The 24498-nt window shown below is 38.8% G+C and overlaps 1 non-coding gene across 1 annotated transcript; it reads left to right on the top strand.

Moving 5' to 3' along the window:
- Window positions 1-4055: 4055 nt before the first annotated feature.
- LOC148571507 (small nucleolar RNA R71) lies at window positions 4056-4163 on the top strand. Its single transcript, XR_015880370.1, has one exon. It is a non-coding gene; the product is annotated as a small nucleolar RNA R71 (small nucleolar RNA).
- Window positions 4164-24498: the final 20335 nt, after the last annotated feature.

The following is a 24498-nucleotide window of genomic DNA, read 5'->3' as shown; positions in this document are numbered from 1 at the left end:
TGTTCTGCAGTAATGGAGAATATGTTGGAGTTTTGGAGATGCTTTGTCTTTTGAATCTCTGGTTTCCCCTGTCTTCTTCTTCACACACGCAAGGTCCTCCTATGGCAAGCTGTATGTTGGTGGATCACCGTTATCAATGGCTACCATCCGTCTTCTCAGTGAAAATGGTCCAGGTGCGCTGTCACCGCCCGGCTAATCATCTATCGGTTCTCACTCATGCTGGAATAGGATCCGTTGGTCCTTTTGCGTCTGTCACTACGCCCAACCTTTGTGAGTTTGAAGCTCGTCACAGTCATTCAATCCCTGAATCCTACTCAGAATACCACGGACAAGGTTTAGACTTTCTGAATTCTCAAGAATGCTGCCAATGGATTCTAGCTTATACCACGAAGATTCTGATTATGGAATCCAAGAGATATTCATTCAATCGAAGGTAGAACGGGAGTGGTTGTCAGGCATGCGTTCATAGATTGAGAATGGTGATGAGTGTCACGGATCATCACATTCAGCATATTGAAGTGCGAATGAACATCTTAGATAGAAACAAGCGTGTTTGAATGGAAAACAGAAATACTTGCATTAATTCATTGAGACACAGCAGAGCTCCTCACCCCCAACAATGGAGTTTAGAGACTCATGCCGTCAAAGAGTACCAAGTTCAGATCTAAAACGTCGTGAGGTGCGAAATAGACCTCTAAAAGTTGTTTAAATACTAAACTAGTAATAATCGTATAACTTTTTTTTCTGCAAGCTTTTGTATTCACTACTTTTTCTTGCTTCAAGAATCATTTTTATAATTTTTCAGATTATTAAATAACATGTCTCCTTTTTCCTTATTCTTCAAGAGCCAACATATTTAAGATTCATAAACATCAACTTCAAAAGATATATGCACTGTTCAAGCATTCATTCAGAAAACAAAAAGTATTGTCACCACATCAAAATAATTAAACTAGTTTCAAGGATGAATTCGAAACCATGTACTTCTTGTTCTTTTGTTTTAAAACAGTTTTCATTTAAGAGAGGTGATGGATTCATATTCATGACTTTAAGGTATAGACACTTAGACACTAATGATCATGTAATAAGACACAAATATAAATAAACATAAAGCTCAAAAATCGAAAAACAGGAAAATAAATAAACAAGGAGATTAAGGAATGAGTCCACCTTAGTGAGGGTGGCGTCTTCCTCTTCTTGAAGAACCAATGGTGCTTTTGAGCTCCTCTATGTCTCTTCCTTGTCTTTGTTGTTCCTCTCTCATAGCTCTTTGATCTTCTCTAATTTCATGGAGGATGATGGAATGCTCTTGGTGCTCCATCCTTAGTTATCCCATGTTGGAACTTAATTCACCTAGGGAAGTGTTGATTTGTTCCCAGTAGTTTTGTGGAGGGAAGTGCATCCCTTGAGGCATCTCAGGGATTTCATGATGAGGGAATTTCTCATGCTCTTATTGAGGTCCATGAGTGGGCTCTCTTGATGTGCAGTCAAATGCTCTATTACTGAGCTATGGACCCTTGAGATGAGTCTCTCCATCTCCCATGACTCAGAGGTGCAAGCAATTGACTTCCCTTTCCTCTTTCTTGAGGTTTCTCTGGCCTTAGGTGCCATTAATGGTTATGAAAAAAAAATCTATGCTTTTACCACAGTAAACTTAAAATATTTGCTCGTCCCCGAGCAAAAGAAGAGAAGAGAGAGTCGAAAAAGAAGAAAATAGATGAGATGGAGAGGTGTGAGTAGTTCGGCCAAGGGGATTGTAGGTGGTTATGATGTGTGAAAAGGAAGGAGTGATGGTTTGAATTTGAGTGGGTGCGTGTAGGTGGGTTGTATGATGGTTTTAGAGGAGTAATAGAGGTGATTGGTGAAGGGTATTTATGGAAGAGAGTTATGAAAAGGTATGAAGAGGAGAGAAGAAGTGGTGGGGATCCTGTGGGGTCCACAGATCTTGTGGGGCCAAGGACTTAAGATCCCTGATCCAATTAGGCGTGTAAAACGCCCTTGCTGTTCAATCCTAGCATTTAACGCCAGACTGCTGCCTGTTTCTGGCGTTAAACGCCCAATTGTTGCTTGTTTCTGGCGTTAAACGCCAGCTTGGTGCTTGTTTCTGGCGTTAAACGCCAGACAGATGCTTGTTTCTGGCATTTAACGCCAGCATGCTTGTCCTCCAGGGTGTGCTATTTTTAATGCTATTTTTCATTCTGTTTTTGATTTTTCAGTAGTTTTTGTGACTCCACATGATCATCAACCTAATAAAACACGAAATAACAAAGAGAAAATAAAATAAAAATGATTAAATAACATTGGGTTGCCTCCCAATAAGCACTTCTTTAATGTCAATAGCTTGACAGTGAGCTCTCATGGAGCCTCACAGATGTTCAGAGCAAGGTTAGAACCTCCCAACACCAAACTTAGAGTTTAGTTGTGGGGGTTCAACACCAAACTTAGAGTTTGGTTGTGGCCTCCCAACACCAAACTTAGAGTTTGACTGTGGGGGCTTTGGTTGACTCTGTAGTGAGAGAAGTTTTTCATGCTTCCTCTCCATGGTTACAGAAGGAGATCCTTGAGTTTTAAACACAAGGTAGTCCTCATTCAGTGAAGGACCAACTCTCCTATGTCTACATCAATCACAGCTCTTGCTGTGGCTAGGAAGGGTCTTCCAAGGATGATGAATTCATCCTCATCCTTCCCAGTGTCTAGGATTATGAAATCAGCAGGGATGTAAAGGCCTTCAACCTTTACTAACACGTCCTCTACTTGTCCATAAGCCTGTTTTCTTGAGTTGTCTGCCATCTCTAGTGAGATTCTGGCAGCTTGCACCTCAAAGATTCCCAGTTTCTCCATTACAGAGAGTGGCATAAGGTTTATCCCTGACCCAAGGTCACATAGAGCCTTTTCAAAGGTCATGGTGCCTATGGTACAAGGTATTAAGAACTTTCAGGATCCTGTTTCTTCTGAGGCAATCTCAGTTGATCCAGATCACTCAGTTCATTGGTGAGCAAGGGAGGTTCATCTTTCCAAGTCTCATTACCAAATAATTTGGCATTCAGCTTCATGATTGCACCAGGGTGCTTGGCAACTTGCTCTTTAGTAATGTCTTCATTCTCTTCAAAAGAAGAATATTTATCAGAGCTCATGAATGGCATAAGGAGGTTTAATGGAATCTCTATGGTCTCCAGATGAGCCTCAGAGTCCTTTGGTTCCTCAGAGGGAAACTCCTTATTGATCTCTGGACGTCCCAGGAGGTCTTCCTCACTGGGATTCACGTCCTCTCCCTCCCTTGTAGGTTTGGCCATGATGATTAAATCAATGGCCTTGCACTCTCTCTTTGGATTCTCTTCTGTATTGCTTGGGAGAGTACTAGGAGGTGTTTCAGTGATCTTCTTACTCAGCTGGCCCACTTGTGGCTCCAAATTTCTTATGGAGGACCTTGTTTCACTCATGAAACTTAAAGTGGCCTTGGACAGATCAAAGACTAAGTTTGCTAAATTAGATGTATTATGTTCAGAATTCTCTGTCTGTTGCTGAGAAGATGATGGAAAAGGCTTGCTATTGCTGAGCCTGTTTCTTCCACCATTATTAAAGCCTTGTTGAGGCTTTTATTGATCCTTCCATGAGAAATTTGGATGATTTCTCCATGATGAATTATAGGTGTTTCCATAAGGTTCACCCATGTAATTTACCTCTGCTATTGCAGGGTTATCAGGATCATAAGCTTCTTCTTCAGAAGATGCCTCTTTAGTACTGTTGGATGCATTTTGCCATCCATTCAGACTTTGGGAAATCATGTTGACTTGCTGAGTCAACACTTTGTTCTGATCCAATATGGCATTCAGAGCATCAATTTCAAGAACTCCCTTCTTCTGAGGCGTTCCATTATTCACTGAATTTCTCTCAGAAGTATACATGAATTGATTATTTGCAACCATGTCAATAAGTTCTTAAGCTTCAGCAGGCGTTTTCTTTAGGTGAATGGATCCACCTGCAGAATGGTCCAGTGACATCTTGGAGAACTCAGACAGACCATAATAGAATATATCCAGAATGGTCCATTATGAAAGCATGTTAGGAGGACACCTTTTGGTCATCTGCTTGTATCTTTCCCAAGCTTCATAAAGGGATTCACCATCTTTTTGCTTGAAGGTCTGAATATCCACTCTAAGCTTGCTCAGCTTTTGAGGAGGAAAGAACTTAGCCAAGAAGGCCGTGACCAGCTTATCCCAAGAGTTCAGGCTATCTTTAGGTTGTGAGTCTAACCATGTTCTAGCTCTGTCTCTTACAGCAAAAGGGAAAAGCATGAGCCTGTAGACTTCAGGATCTACTCCATTAGTCTTAACAGTCTCACAGATCTGTAGGAACTCAGTTAAAAACTGGTAGGGATCTTCTGATGGAAGTCCATGGAATTTGCAGTTCTGTTGCATTAGAGCAACTAATTGAGGTTTCAGCTCAAAATTGTTTGCTCCAATGGTAGGGATTGAGATGCTTCTTCCATCAAACTTGGAAGTAGGTGTAGTATAATCACCAAGCATCCTCCTTGCATTATTATTATTTTCGGCTGCCATCTCCTCTTCCTTTTCGAAAAATTCTGTAAGGTTGTCTCTGGATTGTTGTAATTTAGCTTCTCTTAGTTTTCTCTTCATAGTCCTTTCAGGTTCTGGATCAGCTTCAACAAGAATGCCCTTTTCCTTGTTCCTGCTCATATGAAAGAGAAGAGAACAAGAAAAGAAGAGGAATCCTCTATGTTACAGTAAAGAGGTTCCTTATTGTTAGTAGAAGAAGAAAGGGAATAAGAGTGAAGAAGAATGGATAATCCAAACACAAGGGTAAGGATAGGAGCAGAGATATGAAATGAAAAGAAGTGTTAGTAAGTAATTAAATAAATAGAAGAAGATGAGAGGGAGGAGTTTTCGAAAATAATTTTTGAAAAGGGGTTGATAATTTTCGAAAATTAAAGGAGAAATAAAATTAAAATTAAAATTTAAAACAATTAATTAATTAAAAAGAATTTTTGAAAAAGAGGGAGGTATTTTCGAAAATTAGAGAGGGAAGAGTAGTTAGGTGGTTTTGAAAAAGATAAGAAACAAACAAAAAGTCAATTAGTTAGTTGAAAAAGATTTGAAAATCCATTTCGAAAAGATAAGAAGATAAGAAATTAGAGAAGATATTTTAAAATCAAATTTTTGAAAAAATATGATTTAAAAAGATATGAAAGAAAGATATGATTAAAATTAGTTTTGAAAAAGATTTGAATTTTAAAATCAAAATTAATAACTTGACTCACAAGTAATCACAAGATATGATTCTAGAACTTAAAGTTTGAATCTTTCTTAACAAGAAAGTAACAAACTTGAAATTTTTGAATCAAAACATTAATTGTTGATAATATTTTCGAAAATTATGAGATAAAATTAAGAAAAAGATTTTTGAAAAATATTTTTAAAATTTTCGAAAATAAATAAGAAAAATGAAAAAGATTTTGAAAAAGATAAGATTTTTAAATTGAAAATTTGATTTGACTCATAAGAAACAACTAGATTTTAAAAATTTTTAAAAAAGTCAATCCAAATTTTCGAAATTTATGAGATAAAAAGGGAAAGATAAATTTTTTATTTTTGAATTTTTAATGAGGAAAGAGAAAAACATGAAAAATAACACATAGCATAAAAATTATGAATCAAAACACACAATGCATGCAAGAACACTATAAATGTCAAGATGAACACCAATAACACTTTGAATGTCAAGATGAACACCAAGAACTTATTTTTGAAAAATTTTCAAGAAAAGAAAACATGCAAGACACCAAACTTAAAGATTTTTATTCTTTAGACATTAATAATTCAAGAATGCATATGAAAAACAAGAAAAGACACAAAACAAGAAAATATGAAGATCAAACAAGAAGACTTACCAAGAAAAATTTGAAGATCATGAAGATCACTATGAATGCATGAATTTTCGAAAAAATACATAAATTTTTAGAAAAATGCAATTGACACCAAACTAAAAAATTGACTCAAGACTCAAACAGACAACATAAAATATTTTTGATTTTTATGATTTTATGATTTATTTTTTTTTTGGATTTTTGTATATTTTTTCGAAAACATATAGGAAAAAGGAAGTAACGAATTCAAAGTCCTCAATCAAGATTCTAGGAATCATACCAGGTTAGTCTAAAGCTTGATGGCCAGCCAAGATTCAACATACCATTTTGAAACTTTAGAATTCATTCTTAAAAATTTAGAATGATTTTCGAAAACAAAAGGAATAATTTTTGAAAGATTTTTGAAAACATTTTGAAAGGAAAATCACCTAATCTGAGCAACAAGATGAACCGTCAGTTGTCCAAACTCGAACAATCCCCGGCAACGGCGCCAAAAACTTGGTGTGCGAAATCGTGATCATTCCTTCCTTGGTAACGGCGCTAAAAACACAATACGCACGTTTATGTTCTTAATTCTGTTTCACAACTTCATACAACTAACCAACAAGTGCACTGGGTCGTCCAAGTAATAAACCTTACGTGAGTAAGGGTCGATCCCACGGAGATTGTCGGCTTGAAGCAAGCTATGATCACCTTGTACATCTTAGTCAGGCGGATTCAAATGTATTAAGAGATTATAGTATACTAAAAGATAATTAAAATAGGATAGAGATACTTATGTAATTCATTGGTGAGTGTTTCAGATAAGCGTGTAGAGATGCTTTCATTCCTCTGAACCTCTGCTTTCTTGCTGTCTTCATCCAACCATTCCTACTCCTTTCCATGGCAAGCTTTATGTAGGGCATCACCGTTGTCAATGGCTACATCCCATCCTCTTTGTGAAAATGGTCCAATGCGTTGTCACTGCGTGGCTAATCATCTGTCGGTTCTCGATCATACTTTAGGCCGGATTTACTATCCTTTTGCGTCTGTCACTACGCCCAGCACTCGCGAGTTTGAAGCTCGTCACAGTCATCCCTTCCTAGATCCTACTCGAAATACCACAGACAAGGTTTAGACTTTCCGGATCTCAAGAATGGCCATCCATGGGTTCTAACTTATACCACGAAGATTCTAATATCTCGGACTCGGTCCTCTGTATTAGATATCTAAGAGATATTCATTCTAGCTTGTTTGCATGTAGAACGGAAGTGTTTGTCATGCACGCATTCATAGGTGAGAATGATGATGAGCGTCACATAATCATCGCATTCATCATGTTCTTGGGTGCGAATGGATATCTTAGAATAGGAATAAGCTTGAATTGAATAGAAAAACAGTAGTACTTTGTATTAATCTTTGAGGAACAGCAGAGCTCCACACCTTAATCTATGGAGTGTAGAAACTCTACTGTTGAAAATACATAAGTGATGAAGGTCCAGGCATGGCCGAATGGCCAACCCCCATGATCTAAGAACTAAACGTCCAGAGATGTAAATACAATAGTAAAAAGTCCTATTTATACTAAACTAGTTACTAGGGTTTACAGAGATAAGTAAATGATGCAGAAATCCACTTCCGGAGCCTACTTGGTGTGTGCTTGGGCTGAGCATTGAGTTTTACACGTGTAGAGGCTTCTCTTGGAGTTGAACGCCAGTTTGTAGCCTGTTTCTGGCGTTGAACTCCACTTTGCAACCTGTTTCTGGCGTTTGACTCCAGAATGCAGCATGGAACTGGATTTGAATGCCAGTTTACGTCATCTATCCTCGGGAAAAGTATTGACTATTATATATTTCTGGAAAGCCCTAGATGTCTACTTTCCAACTCCATTAAGAACGCGCCATTTGGAGTTTTGTAGCTCGAGAAAATTCACTTTGAGTGCAGGGAGGTCAGAATCCAACAGCATATGCAGTCCTTCTTCAACCTCTGAATCTGATTTTTGCTCAGGTCCCTCAATTTCAGCCAGAAAATACCTGAAATCATAGAAAAACACGCAAACTCATAGTAAAGTCCAGAAATGTGAATTTTAATTAAAAACTAATAAAAATATACTAAAAACTAACTAAATCATACTAAAAACTATGTAAAAACAATGCCAAAAAGCGTATAAATTATCCGCTCATCACAACACCAAACTTAAATTGTTGCTTGTCCCCAAGCAACTAAAAATCAAATAGGATAAAAAGAAGAAAATATACTATAAATTCCAAACTATCAATGAAACTTAGCTCCAATCAGATGAGCGGGACTTGTAACTTTTTTCCTCTTGAATAGTTTTGGCATCTCACTTTATCCATTGAAGTTCAGAATGATTGGCATCTATAGGAACTTAGAATTTAGATAGTGTTATTGATTCTCCTAGTTCAGTATGTTGATTATTGAACACAGTTACTTTATGAGTCTTGGCTGTGGCCATAAGCACTTTGTTTTCCAGTATTACCACCGGATAAATAAATGCCACAGACACATAACTGGGTGAACCTTTTCAGATTGTGACTCAGCTTTGCTAAAGTCCCCAATTAGAGGTGTCCAGGGTTCTTAAGCACACTCTTCTTTTTGCTTTGGACCTTGACTTTAACCGCTCAGTCTCAAGTTTTTACTTGACACCTTCACGCCACAAGCACATGGTTAGGGACAGCTTGGTTTAGCCGCTTAGGCCAGGATTTTATTCCTTTAGGCCCTCCTATCCACTGATGTTCAAAGCCTTGGATCCTTTTTATTTACCCTTGCCTTTTGGTTTTAAGGGCTACTGGCTTTTTTTGCTTGCTTTTTCTTTTTTCTTTCTCTCTTTTTTTTCACTATTTTTTTTCTGCAAGCTTTGTATTCACTGCTTTTTCTTGCTTCAAGAACCATTTTATGATTTTTCAGATTATCAAATAACATGTCTCCTATTCATCATTCTTTCAAGAGCCAACATATTTAACATTCATAAATAACAACTTCAAAAGACATATTCACTGTTCAAGCATTCATTCAGAAAACAAAAAGTATTGTCACCACATCAATATAATTAAACTAAATTCAAGGATAAATTCGAAACTCATGTACTTCTTGTTCTTTTGAATTAGAAACATTTTTCATTTAAGAGAGGTGGAGGATTCATGGAATTATTCATAGCCTTAAGACATAGTTACTAAATACTAATGATCATGAAGTAGAGGCACAAAACATAGATAAACATTTAACATAAAGAAAACGAAAAACAGAAGAAATTTAAGAACAAGGAATGAGTCCACCTTAGTGATGGTGGCGTTTTCTTCTTAAAGAACCAATGATGTCCTTGAGCTCTTCTATGTCTCTTCCTTGTCTTTGTTGCTCCTCCCTCATTGCTCTTTGATCTTCTCTAATTTCATGGAGAATGATGGAGTGCTCTTGATGTTCCACCCATAATTGATTCATGTTGTGACTCAATGATGAGAGGAACATTTGCGTGGTCTAGAAATTTGCGGATAAATCCTCGTTGCAAGTATAGTTTCTAAACCTTCAAAAGTCCTTTCATACAAACGTTTTGGTTGTCACAAGTAACAAACCCCTAAATAAATTGATATCCGAAGTATTCAAACCTCGGGTCGTCTTCTCAAGGAACTGTAGGGAAGTATGTTCTTATTATTGGTATATGGAGATTGTAAATTGGGGTTTTGAGAATGAGGAGTGAATAGTTTAATTAGCGAATAAAGTAAATGAAGAACAAGCAATTTAAATGGCAAGTAAAATAAATAAATGACTGTAAATAAACTTTTGGCAAGGTATGAGAAACTAGAGGTCCTATCCTGGCTATCCTTATCAATGATTATGAGAATTGAATCTTAATTCCGCTTTGTTAACCTTTACTAAGATAAAGGAAGGTCAAGGGATTAATTGGATTGATCTTCGGATCCTATTTTATTTTCTAAGAAAAGATTGGGATTCTTGAAGCTCAATTCAATTAACAAAGATAACAATTATCAAGCATGTTTGAGTTTGATAACTCCTGAGTTACTGATTTCTTAACCAAAACCAAAAGGAGAAAAGTAAATCTACTGGAATAAGAATGTCTTCAGATTGGGAATAATTGTAACTAATAAATAAAAGAAAGCAATATTAACTGAAATACCTCAAATAACATTAATCCAAAATAATAATCTGTAACATGGAAGAATTCATAAATTAAATTGCAAAAGTAAATAATCAACTAAAGTAGTGAATAAAAGTAAAAGAGAAGCTTGAAGTAAAGGAACATTAAACCTGGGATCGAGAGTTACTCCCCAACTAAGAGAAATCCTAAATCCTAATCCTAAGAGAGAGGAGAGAACCTCTCTCCAAACTAAATCTAACTCATGAAAACTAAACTAAAGTCGTCTCTCTATGAATGGATGCATTCCCTCACTTCATAACCACTAGTCTATGCCTTCTGGACTTGGATTTGGGCCAAAAAGGGCTTCAGAAATCGCTGGGAGCGTTTTCTGCAATTTCTGGTGCGTGGCCTCTGTCACGCGTCTGCGTGGGTCACGTGGTCGCGTCATTCAGAGCTTTTCTTGTCACGCGATCGCGTCAGTCATGCGGCCGCGTCATATGTGTTTTGCTTAAGGCGCGCGGTCGCGTCAGTCATGCGGCCGCGTCGCTGTTTATTCGCGCTTGGCATGCGTCCGCATCGCCCATGCGATCGCGTGGATGCCAGTTTCTTTAGAAACTCCGTTTTGTGCTTTCCTTCCATTTTTGTATGTTTTCTTTCCATCCTTTAAGTCATTCCTGCCTTAGAAGATCTGAAACTACTCAACACAATAGTCACGGCATCGAATGGAATTAAAGGTAATTAAAATAATTAGTTTTAAAGCATAGGAAACATATTTTTCACATACATCACATAATGAGGAAGGGAAAGTAAAACTATGCAATTAATATGAATAAGTGGGTGAAGGATTGAATAAATCACTCAAACTAAGCACAAAATATATCATAAAATATGGGTTTATCAACCTCCCCACACTTAAACAATAGCATGTCCTCATGCTAAATCCAAGGTGAAAAGTAAGGTTAAAGTGATGGAATGTCATGTAATGCAATCTAATCTAAATGCAACTACCTAAATGAATGATGCATCATGCAATTCTAATTTTTATTCACTTGTATATAAAGCTTGCATGTAGTTAAATTAATTCACATTCTCAAGGAGTCATGTATATATAGCCAAACCTTAGATAGTGATAAAGTGCCTTTACAATTAAAATGGGAGAGAAAAGCATTTTATAAACTTTGCAAGACAATTAATAATTTAAATAGAGATAAATGTTAATGAGCTATTGAACCCTCACTGGATTTTGTGTTTACTCTCTAATCACTCAGTGTTTATTGGGTTAATCACTCTATTCTTCTTTTCTATTCTTACTTTCTATAACTTTGTTCTTCATCTAACCAATCAACAATCATAGAATATAGTCATACCAAAAATCATGAGGTCTTTAAGTAAGGTTGTAATGGGGCCAAGGTAAAGGTAAGGGTATATGTATAAGGCTGAGTGAGCTAATAAGTGAATCCTTAATTAGACTAAGATCTCACCTAACATACATACTTTCTAAATCAAAGCTTCTTTACCTATTTTCCATATTTTCTCACTTTTGATGTTACATGCTCATATCTCAATGTTTATTTTTATCCCATGTGCATTGCTTTATTTCACAATTGGGGAATTCTTTTTGTGTCCCCTTTATTCAAATACTGAAAAATAAAATCTTCTTTTTTTATTATTGCTCATGGTAATTCAATTATTTTGATTTCACATGAGCATGCTTCCCAAAAATTCTTATTTTGAATTATTTTAATTCTTTTCTACCCTTTTGTTTTTATCATCCATATTCCCAATAGGTTTTCCCACATTTAAACTATACATAATTTTCTATCTTAAGCTAACCAAGGATTCAACTTGGGATTTTATTTTGTTTTTCTGCTTAAGGCCAGTAATGTGGCTAATAGAATAAAAGGGGATTTAAAGGCTCAAGGGGGCTAACAAGGGTGATGTAAAGGGTAGGCTGTTTTGGGATAAGTGAGCTAAAATCAAATAATGGCTTCAATCACTCTCTTGGTATGTATTTCTAATCTATATCGGACATATAGATTAAAACAAAGTAAAGAATACCAGAATATAAAAGAAGGGCGGAACACACAAGAATAAAAATTATGGTTTGAATGTAACCATACAATTAAGCTCAAAACTCACAGGCTATGTGTTCTCTAGCTCAAAAATCATTTATCAATTATGTATGTCATGCAGGTTTAGTTAAAAATTCCCATTATTCTCAATGTAAAACTTAAGGTGGCTTTAAAGTTCTAGTGTTTCTCCTTGATGAAATGTTGTTAACTAACTAACATGTAATGCTATATGTACAAAGTGTGTGGATTGTTTTGATTCTGTTAAAGTCTCTAGTTTACTTCCTTTTTCTTTTCAATCTATTCCAAGTTATCTTATGCTAAAAAAAAGGGTAAACTATACTAATCAATCCACAATTTCTATAACTAATAAGTTAGAATTGCAACTAAACTAAGTGGCTAAAATATGAACTAAAAATGCAAAATGCAGAAATAGAGTATAAATACATGAAAATAGCAATGTATAAGTACTGCAAAATAGAAATAAAAATAAAAATACAGAAAAATAGCAAAATAAATAAAAAGAGTATGTAGTGGTTCACAAAAAAAAAAAAAACGCCAGAGATGGCGACCTCCCCACACTTAAAATGTAGCATCGTCCCTGATGCTCAGTCAAGCAGGGTGTGAAGGGGTGTCATCACTGGAAGGACGGGTAGCTAGGGTCTCTGAGGTGGTGATCTGAGGGTCTGACTGCTGTGGAGGAGGTGCTGACTGAAGAGGGATCTCAGGGTCTACAGCCTGAATCTGAGGCGGAGCCTCCTGATGGTGGGCCGCCTGCTGGGTGCCTGCCTGCTCTGCCTCGCTCTGTGAATGGGTCTCTGCCTCGGGATCATCCGTCTCCTCCTCAGATGCCTCGGATGGTGTGTCAGGCTCGGAGGGGATGTCGCCAGATCGTATCATCAGCTTCAGGTGCTCATAGCGTCGCTTGTTGCGACACTCCATCTGGTCAAGCCGTCGAAACAGGCGGTCCACTAGATGATAGATGGGCTCTGGGGTAGGTGGAGGTGCAGTGGTGGTGGCAGGTGTAGCTGTAGAGGAAGAGGGGCCGGCAGATGGTGTGGCAGTGTCGCCAGGAGCAGTGGGGAATGGAGGTCTGTAGCCCAAGGCCAGAAAGTTCCTGCTGTACGGGATAATCTTCTTGCATTCTGCAGCAGGTGGCCTCTCATCAGCATCCTCCCAAGGCACGTCAGCTCGACGGCCTAGCTGTGTGATCAAATATGGAAAGGGAAGAGTGCCTCGGACGTGGACCCTGGCCATGTAGAACCGGATAAAGCGTGGCAGGTACAGGTCCTTACCCTCCATCACACACCATAGGAAGGTGATCATAGCGGCTGGTATCTCAGTCTCGTGAGTACTCGGCATAATGAAGTTGCTAAGTATCTGATGCCATAGCCGAGCCTCATCATTTAGGTAAATGCGCTTGATTCCCTTTGGCATGATGGTGTTCTGACCCATAATCCAAGGAACGGTTGGGTCAAGGGCTATCCGGGCCTTTACTGCATCCCAATCAAATCGCATAAAGCGCATGTCTTCCTCAGCTTTCTGATAACCATCCAGCTGATCAGTCTTAGGCAGAAGCTTCAAAACATTCTCAATGGCCTCTTCAGTAACCAGAATCTGCTTCCCTCTGAGGTTCACTGCATCTAGGGAAGTCTTGAAGTAATTGCAGTAGAATTCTCTAACCCAAGATGCATTGACCTCAGTCAGAGGTCTCTCCAGGAAGAACCAGCCTCTTTGTTTGATCTGGTCAGAGGTGTATTGCTGGAGTTCTTCTGGGATCTTCAGAGTCCTCTCCAGGTATAGGTTCCTGGAGGTTGCAAACACCGGATACCTCAGCTCACAGTATCGGTTTGCAAATTTTACTAGATCAGTAGCAGGGATTAGCTGGTCGGCCTTCTCCTGCGGGGTAAAATTTTTCTCCCGCAAGGAGGCATCATGCATGAGATCAATGATAGACATAGAGGCTTCTCCTCTTTTCTATTTTCCAGTTGTTGCCTTTTCTTTCCCTTTTCTGTGGGAGTCTGACATCCTGAAAAATAGAATTCAAGGATATAATAAAAACAGGAAAACAAGGAGGCAATTAACAAGAGAAGCACATAGTAGCAAAGGAGCAGGAGAGTAATGAATATGAGCTAAGTAAAAGTGCATTAAGGATTGAATAGGAGTTAAAAGTTCGAAAAGAAGAATTTACAATCCAAAATGGAATAGAATTCATGTAAAATAGAAAAATAAACATCATGCCTTAGTTAGAATATTAAGAGAAAGTGAAAGAAAATCAGAAAAGAAGTTTTTGAAAGGTTAGGTTGGTTAGAATTGAAAAAGAGTTTAGGAGGTGAAAATTAGTGAGTTAGTAGAAGTGCGTTAAAGTAAGTGGCATAATGAAAATATTCCAAGTAACAAGTATTCACAGTTAGAAGCGATAAGTAACTCATATCCAAACAAGTAAAACAGTTTGATGATGATTCAAATAGATACAGAGAAAGCAAAAATTTAGAATCAAACATCAAAAATGCAGTGTAGGAACCAGGAAATCAAAAAGGATAAGAAAACTTGCCCGGGCATTCATGAATGGTTTGGTTAAAGCAGAGTAAACAGATTTCAAAATGGCAAAACCAAAACATGAATGGAAACATTTTACAGAAATTTGGGCAGCATTCCGGCTAAAATTGGATTGTCCCGGAAAATAAACAGCAGTCAAATAGTTCATATGAATCACAATTAAAGCGTACTTAAATATAAGGAATATAAACATGAAAATTCATAGTAAAGAGCAGCATGAAACAAGAAATTATATCATATGAAGAAAACTAACAGCACAGTAACAGCAGAATTGCGAAATAAACATACAACGGAGAAGGGCGGCACGGCGGCGGTGATGCTGGTCGGAAAGGCAGGGAGGGAAAGGAGGGGTAATGGAGGTAGGGGAGAGGGGAAGAGGTGGGTGGCAGATGGGGGGCGCGGCTGGGTTGGGCCGGCGGCGGTGGGTGGTGGTCGTGGAAGGGGGCAGTGGCATTGGAGGGAGGGAGGAGAAGGAAGAAGAAGAAAGAAGGGGGAAGGAGGAAAGAGAGTGGGTGGCGGCAGGTTCTGGGTGGTCAGCGGTGGTCGGCGGTGGTGTGGTGGTGGCTGCGTGGTGATGGTTGGATTGGAGGAGAAGAGAGGGAGAAGAAAGGTTTGGGGGGCGCGACTGGTAGGGTTCGCGTGGCTGGGGGGTTATAAATCTGAATCCACGCGGCCGCGTGGGGACGCGGTCGCGTGGTTGGAGCGAAAAAATGGTGTGATGCGATCGCGTGAATGATGCGATCGCGTGGAGGGCAAAAAGAGTAAATGACGCGATCGCCCAGGGCATGCGATTGCGTTGCTGGAATTTGTGCTAACCGCACAAATCCAGCGTCGTTTCAGCGCAACTCTCTGTCTCCTTTTGGGGTGTGGTGCAATCCATGCGACGCGATCGCGTTGCTCACGCGATCGCGTGGGATTGGTATTGTGCAAGTGACGTGATCGCATGAGTGACGCGATCGCATGGGTCAATTGTGCGAAACGCACAATGGCCGCACGATTCCAGCCTAACTTTCTGGACGTTGGATCTTTACGCCGATCTCCAGGTCACGCGGTCGTGTGGATGACGTGGTCGCGTGGGTAATGTTTTACGCCATTTGACGCGATCGCATGGATGATGCGGTCGCGTGGAGCACCTTCTCTCTTCTCTTTTTTTTATGCAATATGCAGAATGCAATGATTAATATGAATGCGATGCAAAATTCCAGGTTCAATATTATAAAATAAAATACCACTTGAAAACAAACAAAATGAAATAAAAATTGAAAAATGAACGATCATACCATGGTGGGTTGTCTCCCACCAAACACTTTTAGTTAAAGTCCTTAAGTTGGACATTGGAAGAGCTTCCTGTTATGGCGGCTTATGCTTAAATTCATCCAGAAATCTCCACCAATGCTTGGAATGCCAATAGCCTTCGGGGTCCTAAACTAGGCACGTGAAGCTTCTGGGAAGCTTCAAACAGATTCTCAGACTCCCGGGGTGACGAATGTTAGCATAGATTCCAGGATCCCAAACTTTGCTTTTAAATCTGCCTTCGTCTTGATCTATACTTTTCTATCTGAGCGGTTTAGAGATTAGATTCTCACTAGGATAACCAAACGTTTTTCGAGATCTATCTGGTTGATCATGATGCCAATCCGTGCAGTTCAAGTTGAAGCATGGAACCTTATCGAACTTTGTGCACCAGCTCTGAGTACGAGCCATTTCCCTTTTACTCTTAAAGCCACAGAGAGCTCTAAGATGGCCATCTATTTCAAGCAAACCATATTCAAGTGGAAAAATACAGTTAAAAGTTAAGGATTGTACCCACTTGAAGCTTGTATTGGGTGGTAATGGCCTTGGGGTAGGTGGTTCCAGTGGTTCTGTGAGTTCTACTCCCTTGTGCTCTTCTGTGAAATTCTCCACTTCTTTGCGGAATTCTTCAAATGTAACATCGTCCTGATCAAAGCCATCTATGTCTTCCTCATCACTTGAGTCATAAATGGGCGGTTTAGAGAAATCTACCTCCGCGTCATCTTTGTATTCATCTGGGGAAGAGTCTTCGATCTCAGAGAATTCACTTGCGGATGCAAGTTCATTATCATCATCAAGGAAACTTGCTTCTGGAATTATCCTGTCTAGTTCTTCATAAAAGCTTAGCTCTGAAGGTTGTGCACTATCCTCCTTAGCATCAATTGTAACATCCTTGACAAAATTCTCCACAACTCTGGATTCCCATGGGGGTTCAGCGTCTCCAAAGTCTTCAACCAACTCTTCTTCTTGTACAGTGACAGCTTCCTCTACTTGTTCTAGTACGAAGTCAGGCTCTGTCATGTCCACTGGAGTCTCTAGTATCTCCTTCATGCTACGCTCTTCATCAGATTGTCCACATGGTGTTGTGGGAGGTCCTTGAATGTTCGAACGTCTGGCAAGTAATTGACTTATTGCTTGCTCCAGTTGATGAATAGTTGTTTGAAGTTGATCTGCTGTTTCCTTGAGGCGAATCTCTGATTCCCGAGGTGATAGGTTTGGACGTGGTACAGGGGGAAGTGGTGGTGTTCGGGAGTGATTGGATTGGAGCTGGGGTAAATGAGGATCATGTGGTGGTGAATGGTGAAAAGAAGCTTGTGAGCGTGGTGGTTCGAGGTTATGTTGAGAGGATGGTCTATAGGCACGTGGTGGGGCTTGTTGGTAGTTACAAGGTTGTCCACCATATCTTTCAGCTGGGTATGCATTGCAGAATGGTCTTTGTCCATGATGTCTTGGAGGGTGTTGTTGCCTAAAGGGTTGATTAGGTCCTCTCGGCTCCATCCATCCTTGATTGGTTTGACCTTGATGCATATTCCTGTTATAACTTTCATTCCTTTCAATAACATTAGAACCAAACTCAAAGCGAAAGGGGTGAGAATTCATAGTAGCTGATGAAAATAAAAGGGAAAAATAAAAACAAATAAACAAGTAAAAGAAGAATATTTACAATAACCAATAATAAGGCACACGATTGTAATTCCCCGGCAACGGTGCCATTTTGATGAGAGGAACTTTTGCGTGGTCTAGAAATTTGCGGATAAATCCTCGTTGCAAGTATAGTTTCTAAACCTTCAAAAGTCCTTTCATACAAACGTTTTAGTTGTCACAAGTAACAAACCCCTAAATAAATTGATAACCGAAGTATTCAAATCTCGGATCGTCTTCTCAAGGAACTGCAGGGAAGTATGTTCTTATTATTGGTTATGGAGATTGTAAATTGGGGTTTTGAGAATGGGGAGTGAATAGTTTAATTAGCGAATAAAGTAAATGAAGAACAAGAAATTTAAATGGCAAGTAAAATAAATAAATGACTGTAAATAAACTTTTGGCAATGTATGAGAAACTAGAGGTCCTATCCTCGCTATCCTTATCAATGATGATGAGAATTGAATCTTAATTCCGCTTTGTTAACCTTTACTAAGATAAAGGAAGGTCAAGGGATTAATTGGATTGATCTTCGGATCCTATTTTATTTTCTAAGAAAAGATTGGGATTCTTGAAGCTCAATTCAATTAACAAAGATAACAATTATCAAGCATGTTTGAGTTTGATAACTCCTGAGTTACTGATTTCTTAACCAAAACCAAAAGGAGAAAAGTAAATCTACTGGAATAAGAATGTCTTCAGATTGGGAATAATTGTAACTAATAAATAAAAGAAAGCAATATTAACTGAAATACCTCAAATAACATTAATCCAAAATAATAATCCGTAACATGGAAGAATTCATAAATTAAATTGCAAAAGTAAATAATCAACTAAAGTAGTGAATAAAAGTAAAAGAGAAGCTGGAAGTAAAGGAACATTAAATCTGGGATCTAGAGTTACTCCCGAATTAAGAGAAATCCTAAATCGTAATCCTAAGAGAGAGGAGAGAACCTCTCTCCAAACTAAATCTAACTCATGAAAACTAAACTAAAGTCGTCTCTCTATGAATGGATGCATTCCCTCACTTTATAACCTCTGGTCTATGCCTTCTGGACTTGGATTTGGGCAAAAAAGGGCTTCAGAAATCGCTGGGTGCATTTTCTGCAATTTTTGGTGCGTGGCCTCTGTCACGCGTCTGCGTGGGTCACGCGGTCGCGTCATTCGGAGCTTTTCTTGTCACGCGGTCGCGTCAGTCAGGCGGCCGCGTCATATGTGTTTTGCTTAAGGTGCGCGGTCGCGTCAGTCATGCGGCCGCGTCACTGTTGATTCGCGCTTGGCATGCGTCCACGTCGCCCATGCAATCGCATGGATGCCAGTTTCTTTAGAAACTCCGTTTTGTGCTTTCCTTCCATTTTTGTATGTTTCCTTTCCATCCTTTAAGTCATTCCTGCCTTAGAAGATCTGAAACTACTCAACACACTAGTCACAGCATCGAATGGAATTAAAGGTAATTAAAATAATTAGTTTTAAAGCATAGGAAACATGTTTTTCACATACATCACATAATGAGAAAGGGAAAGTAAAACTATGCAATTAATATGAATAAGTGGGTGAAGGATTGAATAAATCACTCAAACTAAGCACAAAATATATCATAAAATATGGGTTTATCACTCAAATCTTCAAGAGAAGTGTTGAGTTGTTCCCAATAGTTGTTGGGAGAAAAGTGCATCCCTTGAGGTATTTCAGAGATTTCTTGATGATGAGCTTCCTCATGCATCTCTTGAACTCTATGAATAGGCTCTCTTGTTTGCTCCATCCTTTTCTTAGTGATGGGCTTCTCCTCCTCAATGGGGATGTCTCCTTCTATGAAAGCTCCAGCTGAGTAACATAGATGGCAAATAAGATGAGGAAAAGCTAGCCTTGCCAAGGTAGAGGGCTTTTCGGCTATTTTGTAGAATTCAAGGGAGATAACTTCATGAACTTCTACTTCCTCTCCAATCATGATGCTATGAATCATGATGGCCCAGTCTACAGTAACTTCAGACCGGTTGCTAGTGGAAATGATGGAGCGTTGGATGAACTCCAACCATCCTCTAGCTATAGGCTTGAGGTCCAGTCTTCTTAATTGAACCGGTTTGCCTTTGGAGTCTCTTTTCCATTGAGCTCCTTCCACACATATGTCCATAAGGACTTGGTCCAACCTTTGATTGAAGTTGACCCTTCTAATGTAGGGGCGTGCATCTCCTTGCATCATGGGCAAGTTGAACGCCAACCTCACATTCTCCGGACTAAAGTCTAAGTATTTCCCCTGAACCATTGTAAGGTAATTCTTTGGGTTCGGGTTCTTACTTTAATCATGGTTCCTAGTGATCCATGCATTGGCATAGAACTCTTGAACCATTAAGATTCTGACTTGTTGAATGGGGTTGGTTAGAACTTCCCAACCTCTTCTTTGAATTTCATGTCGGATCTCCGGATACTCATTTTTCTTAAGTTTGAAAGGGACCTCGGGGACACCTTCTTCTTGGCCACAACATCATTGAAGTGGTCTTGATGGGCTTTGGAGATGAACCTTTCCATCTCCCATGACTCAGAGGTGGAAGCTTTTGTCTTTCCTTTCCCTTTTCTAGAGGTTTCTCCGGTCTTATGTGCCATCAATGGTAATGGCAAAACAAAAAAGCTATGCTTTTACCACACCAAACTTAGAATATTGCTCGCCCTCGAGCAAGAGAAGAAAGAATAGATAAAGAAGAAGAAGATATGGAGGAGAGGGAGAGAGGGTTGTGTTTCGGCCAAGGAGGAGAAGAGAGGGTTGTGTTGTGTGAAAAAGAAGAAGAATGGAGGGGTTTATATAGTGAAAAGAAAACATTAATGTTTCAAGAAAAGAAAACATGCAAGACACCAAACTAAAAAAATTTTTATTCTTTAGACATTAATGTTTCAAGAATGCATATGAAAAACAAGAAAAGACACAAAACAAGAAAATATGAAGATCAAACAAGAAGACTTACGAAGAACAACTTGAAGATCATGAAGAACACTATGAATGCATGAATTTTCGAAAAATGCATAAATTTTTAGAAAAAAAATGCAATTGACACCAAACTTAAAAATTGACTCAAGACTCAAACAAGAAATACAAAATATTTTTTTATTTTTATGATTTTATATATTTTTTTTGTATTTTATTTTACTTTTTTCGAAAACATATAGGAAAAAGGAAGTAATGAATTCAAAGTCCTCAATCAAGATTCCAGGAATCATACCAGGTTAGCCTAAAGCTTGATGGCCAGCCAAGATTCAACATACCATATTGAAACTTTAGAATTCATTCTTAAAAATTTAGAATGATTTTCGAAAATAAAAGGAAAAAAAAATTTTTCTTTTTGAAAGATTTTTGAAGAATTTTGAAAATAAATCAAAAAGAAAATTACATAATCTGAGCAACAAGATGAACCGTCAGTTGTCCAAACTCGAACAAGCCCCGGCAACGGCGCCAAAAATTTGGTGTGCGAAATCGTGATCATTCCTTCCTTGGTAACGGCGCTAAAAACTCAATACGCACGTTCATGTTCTTAATTCTGTTTCACAACTTCGTACAACTAACCAGCAAGTGCACTGGGTCGTCCAAGTAATAAACCTTACGTGAGTAAGGGTCGATCCCACAGAGATTGTCGGAGAATTTTAGATAAGCGTATAGAGATGCTTTCGTTCCTCTGAACCTCTGCTTTCCTGCTGTCTTCATCCAATCAGTCCTTCTCCTTTCCATGGCAAGCTGTATGTTAGGCATCACCGTTGTCAATGGCCACCTGTCCTCTCAGTGAAAATGGTCCAATGCGCTGTCACTGCATGGCTAATCATCTGTCGGTTCTCGATCATACTGGAATAGGATTTACTATCCTTTTGCGTCTGTCACTACGCCCAGCACTCGCGAGTTTGAAGCACGTCACAGTCATTCAATCCCTGAATCTTACTCGGAATACCACAGACAAGGTTTAAACTTTCCGGATTCTCAAGAATGGCCGTCCATGGGTTCTAACTTATACCACGAAGATACTAATAACTCGGACTCGATCCCCTGTATTAGATATCCAAGAGATACTCATTCTAGCTTGTTTGCATGTAGAACGGAAGTGTTTGTCAGGCACGCGTTCATAAGTGAGAATGATGATGAGCGTCACATAATCATCACATTCATCATGTTCTTGGGTGCGAATGAACATCTTAGAAGCGGAATAAGTTGAATTAAATAGAAAAACAGTAGTACTTTGTATTAATTTATGAGGAACAGCAAAGCTCTACACCTTAATCTATGGAGTGTAGAAACTCTACTGTGGAAAATACATAAGTGATAAGGTCCAGGCATGGCCGAATGGCCAGCCTCCCAAAAGTCTAAGATAGCATAAAACTAATCAAAGATCTGATCCGAAGATGTAAATACAATAGTAAAATGTCCTATTTATACTAAACTAGTTACTAGGGTTTACAGAATGAGTAATTGATGCAGAAATCCACTTCTGGGGCCCACTTGGTGTGTGCTTGGGCTGAGCATTGAGCTTTACACGTGTAGAGGCTTCTCTTGGAGTTGAACGCTAGTTTGTAACCTGTTTCTGGCGTTTAACTCCACTTTGCAACCTGTTTCTGGCGTTTGACTCCAGAATGCAGCATGGAACTGGCGTTCAACACCAGTTTACGTCATCTATCCTTAATCAAAGTATGGACTATTATATAATTCTGGAAAGCCCTGGATGTCTACTTTCCAACGCAATTGAGAGCGCGCAATTTGGAGTTCTGTAGCTCCAGAAAATTCACTTTGAGTGCAGGGAGGTCAGAATCCAACAGCATCTGCAGTCCTTCTTCAACCTTTGAATCTGATTTTTGCTCAAGTCCCTCAATTTCAGCCAGAAAATACCTGAAATCACAGAAAAACACAAAAACTCATAGTAAAGTCCAGAAATGTGAATTTAGCATAAAAACTAATAAAAACATCCCTAAAAGTAACTAGATCCTACTAAAAATATACTAAAAACATTGCCAAAAAGCGTATAAATTATCCGCTCATCACAACACCAAACTTAAATTGTTGCTTGTCCCCAAGCAACTAAAAATCAAATAGGATAAAAAGAAGAAAATATACTATAAATTCCAAACTATCAATGAAACTTACTCCAATCAGATGAGCGGGACTTGTAGCTTTTTGCCTCTTGAATAGTTTTGGCATCTCACTTTATCCATTGAAGTTCAGAATGATTGGCATCTATAGGAACTTAGAATTCAGATAGTGTTATTGATTCTCCTAGTTCAGTATATTGATTCTTGAACACAGTTACTTTATGAGTCTTGGCCGTGGCCCTAAGCACTTTGTTTTCTAGTATTACCACCGGATACATAAATGCCACAGACACATAACTGGGTGAACTTTTTCAGATTGTGACTCAGCTTTGCTAAAGTCCCCAATTAGAGGTGTCCAGGGTTCTTAAGCACACTCTTCTTTTTGCTTTGGACCTTGACTTTAACCGCTCAGTCTCAAGTTTTCACTTGACACCTTCACGCCACAAGCACATGGTTAGGGACAGCTTGGTTTAGCCGCTTAGGCCAGGATTTTATTCCTTTAGGCCCTCCTATCCACTGATACTCAAAGCCTTGGATCCTTTTTATTTACCCTTGCCTTTTGGTTTTAAGGGCTACTGGCTTTTTCTACTTGCTTTTTCTTTTTTCTTTCTCTCTTTTTTTTTGCTATTTTTTTCTGTAAGCTTTGTATTCACTGCTTTTTCTTGCTTCAAGAATCATTTTTATGATTTTTCAGATTATCAAATAACATGTCTCCTGTTCATCATCCTTTCAAGAGCCAACATATTTAACATTCATAAACAACAACTTCAAAAGACATATGCATTGTTCAAGCATTCATTCAGAAAACAAAAAGTATTGTCACCACATCAATATAATTAAACTAAATTCAAAGATAAATTCGAAACTCATGTACTTCTTGTTCTTTTGAATTAGAAACATTTTTCATTTAAGAGAGGTGGAGGATTCATGGAATTATTCATAGCCTTAAGACATAGTTACTAAATACTAATGATCATGAAGTAGAGACACAAAACATAGATAAACATTTAACATAAAGAAAACGAAAAACAGAAGAAATTTAAGAACAAGGAATGAGTCCACCTTAGTGATGGTGGCGTTTTCTTCTTGAAGAACCAATGATGTCCTTGTGCTCTTCTATGTCTCTTCCTTGTCTTTGTTGCTCCTCCCTCATTGCTCTTTGATCTTCTCTAATTTCATGGAGAATGATGGAGTGCTCTTGATGTTCCACCCTTAATTGATTCATGTTGTGACTCAAATCTTCAAGAGAAGTGTTGAGTTGTTCCCAATAGTTGTTGGGAGGAAAGTGCATCCCTTGAGGTATCTCAGGGATTTCTTGATGATGAGCTTCCTCATGCATCTCTTGAACTCTATGAATAAGCTCTCTTGTTTGCTCCATCCTTATTCTTAGTGATGGGCTTCTCCTCCTCAACGGGGATGTCTCCTTCATTGAAAGCTCCAGCTGAGTAACATAGATGGCAAATAAGATGAGGAAAAGCTAGCCTTGCCAAGGTAGAGGGCTTTTCGGCTATTTTGTAGAATTTAAAGGAGATAACTTCATGAAATTCTACTTCCTCTCCAATCATGATGCTATGAATCATGATGGCCCAGTCTACAGTAACTTCAGACCGGTTGCTAGTGGGAATGATGGAGCGTTGGATGAACTCCAACCATCCTCTAGCTACAGGCTTGAGGTCCAGTCTTCTTAATTGAACCGGTTTGCCTTTGGAGTCTCTTTTCCATTGAGCTCCTTCCACACATATGTCCATAAGGACTTGGTCCAACCTTTGATTGAAGTTGACCCTTCTAGTGTAGGGGCGTGCATCTCTTTACATCATGGGCAAGTTGAACACCAACCTCACATTCTCTGGACTAAAGTCTAAGTATTTCCCCCGAACCATTGTAAGGTAATTTTTTGGTTT

This window comes from Arachis ipaensis, chromosome B3, assembly GCF_059453495.1.
Source record: "Arachis ipaensis isolate K30076 ecotype BB chromosome B3, ASM5945349v1, whole genome shotgun sequence".
Classification (NCBI taxonomy): Eukaryota; Viridiplantae; Streptophyta; class Magnoliopsida; order Fabales; family Fabaceae; genus Arachis; species Arachis ipaensis.
Note: the sequence above shows the minus strand (reverse complement) of the source record. Positions and strands in the feature narration are given on the sequence as shown.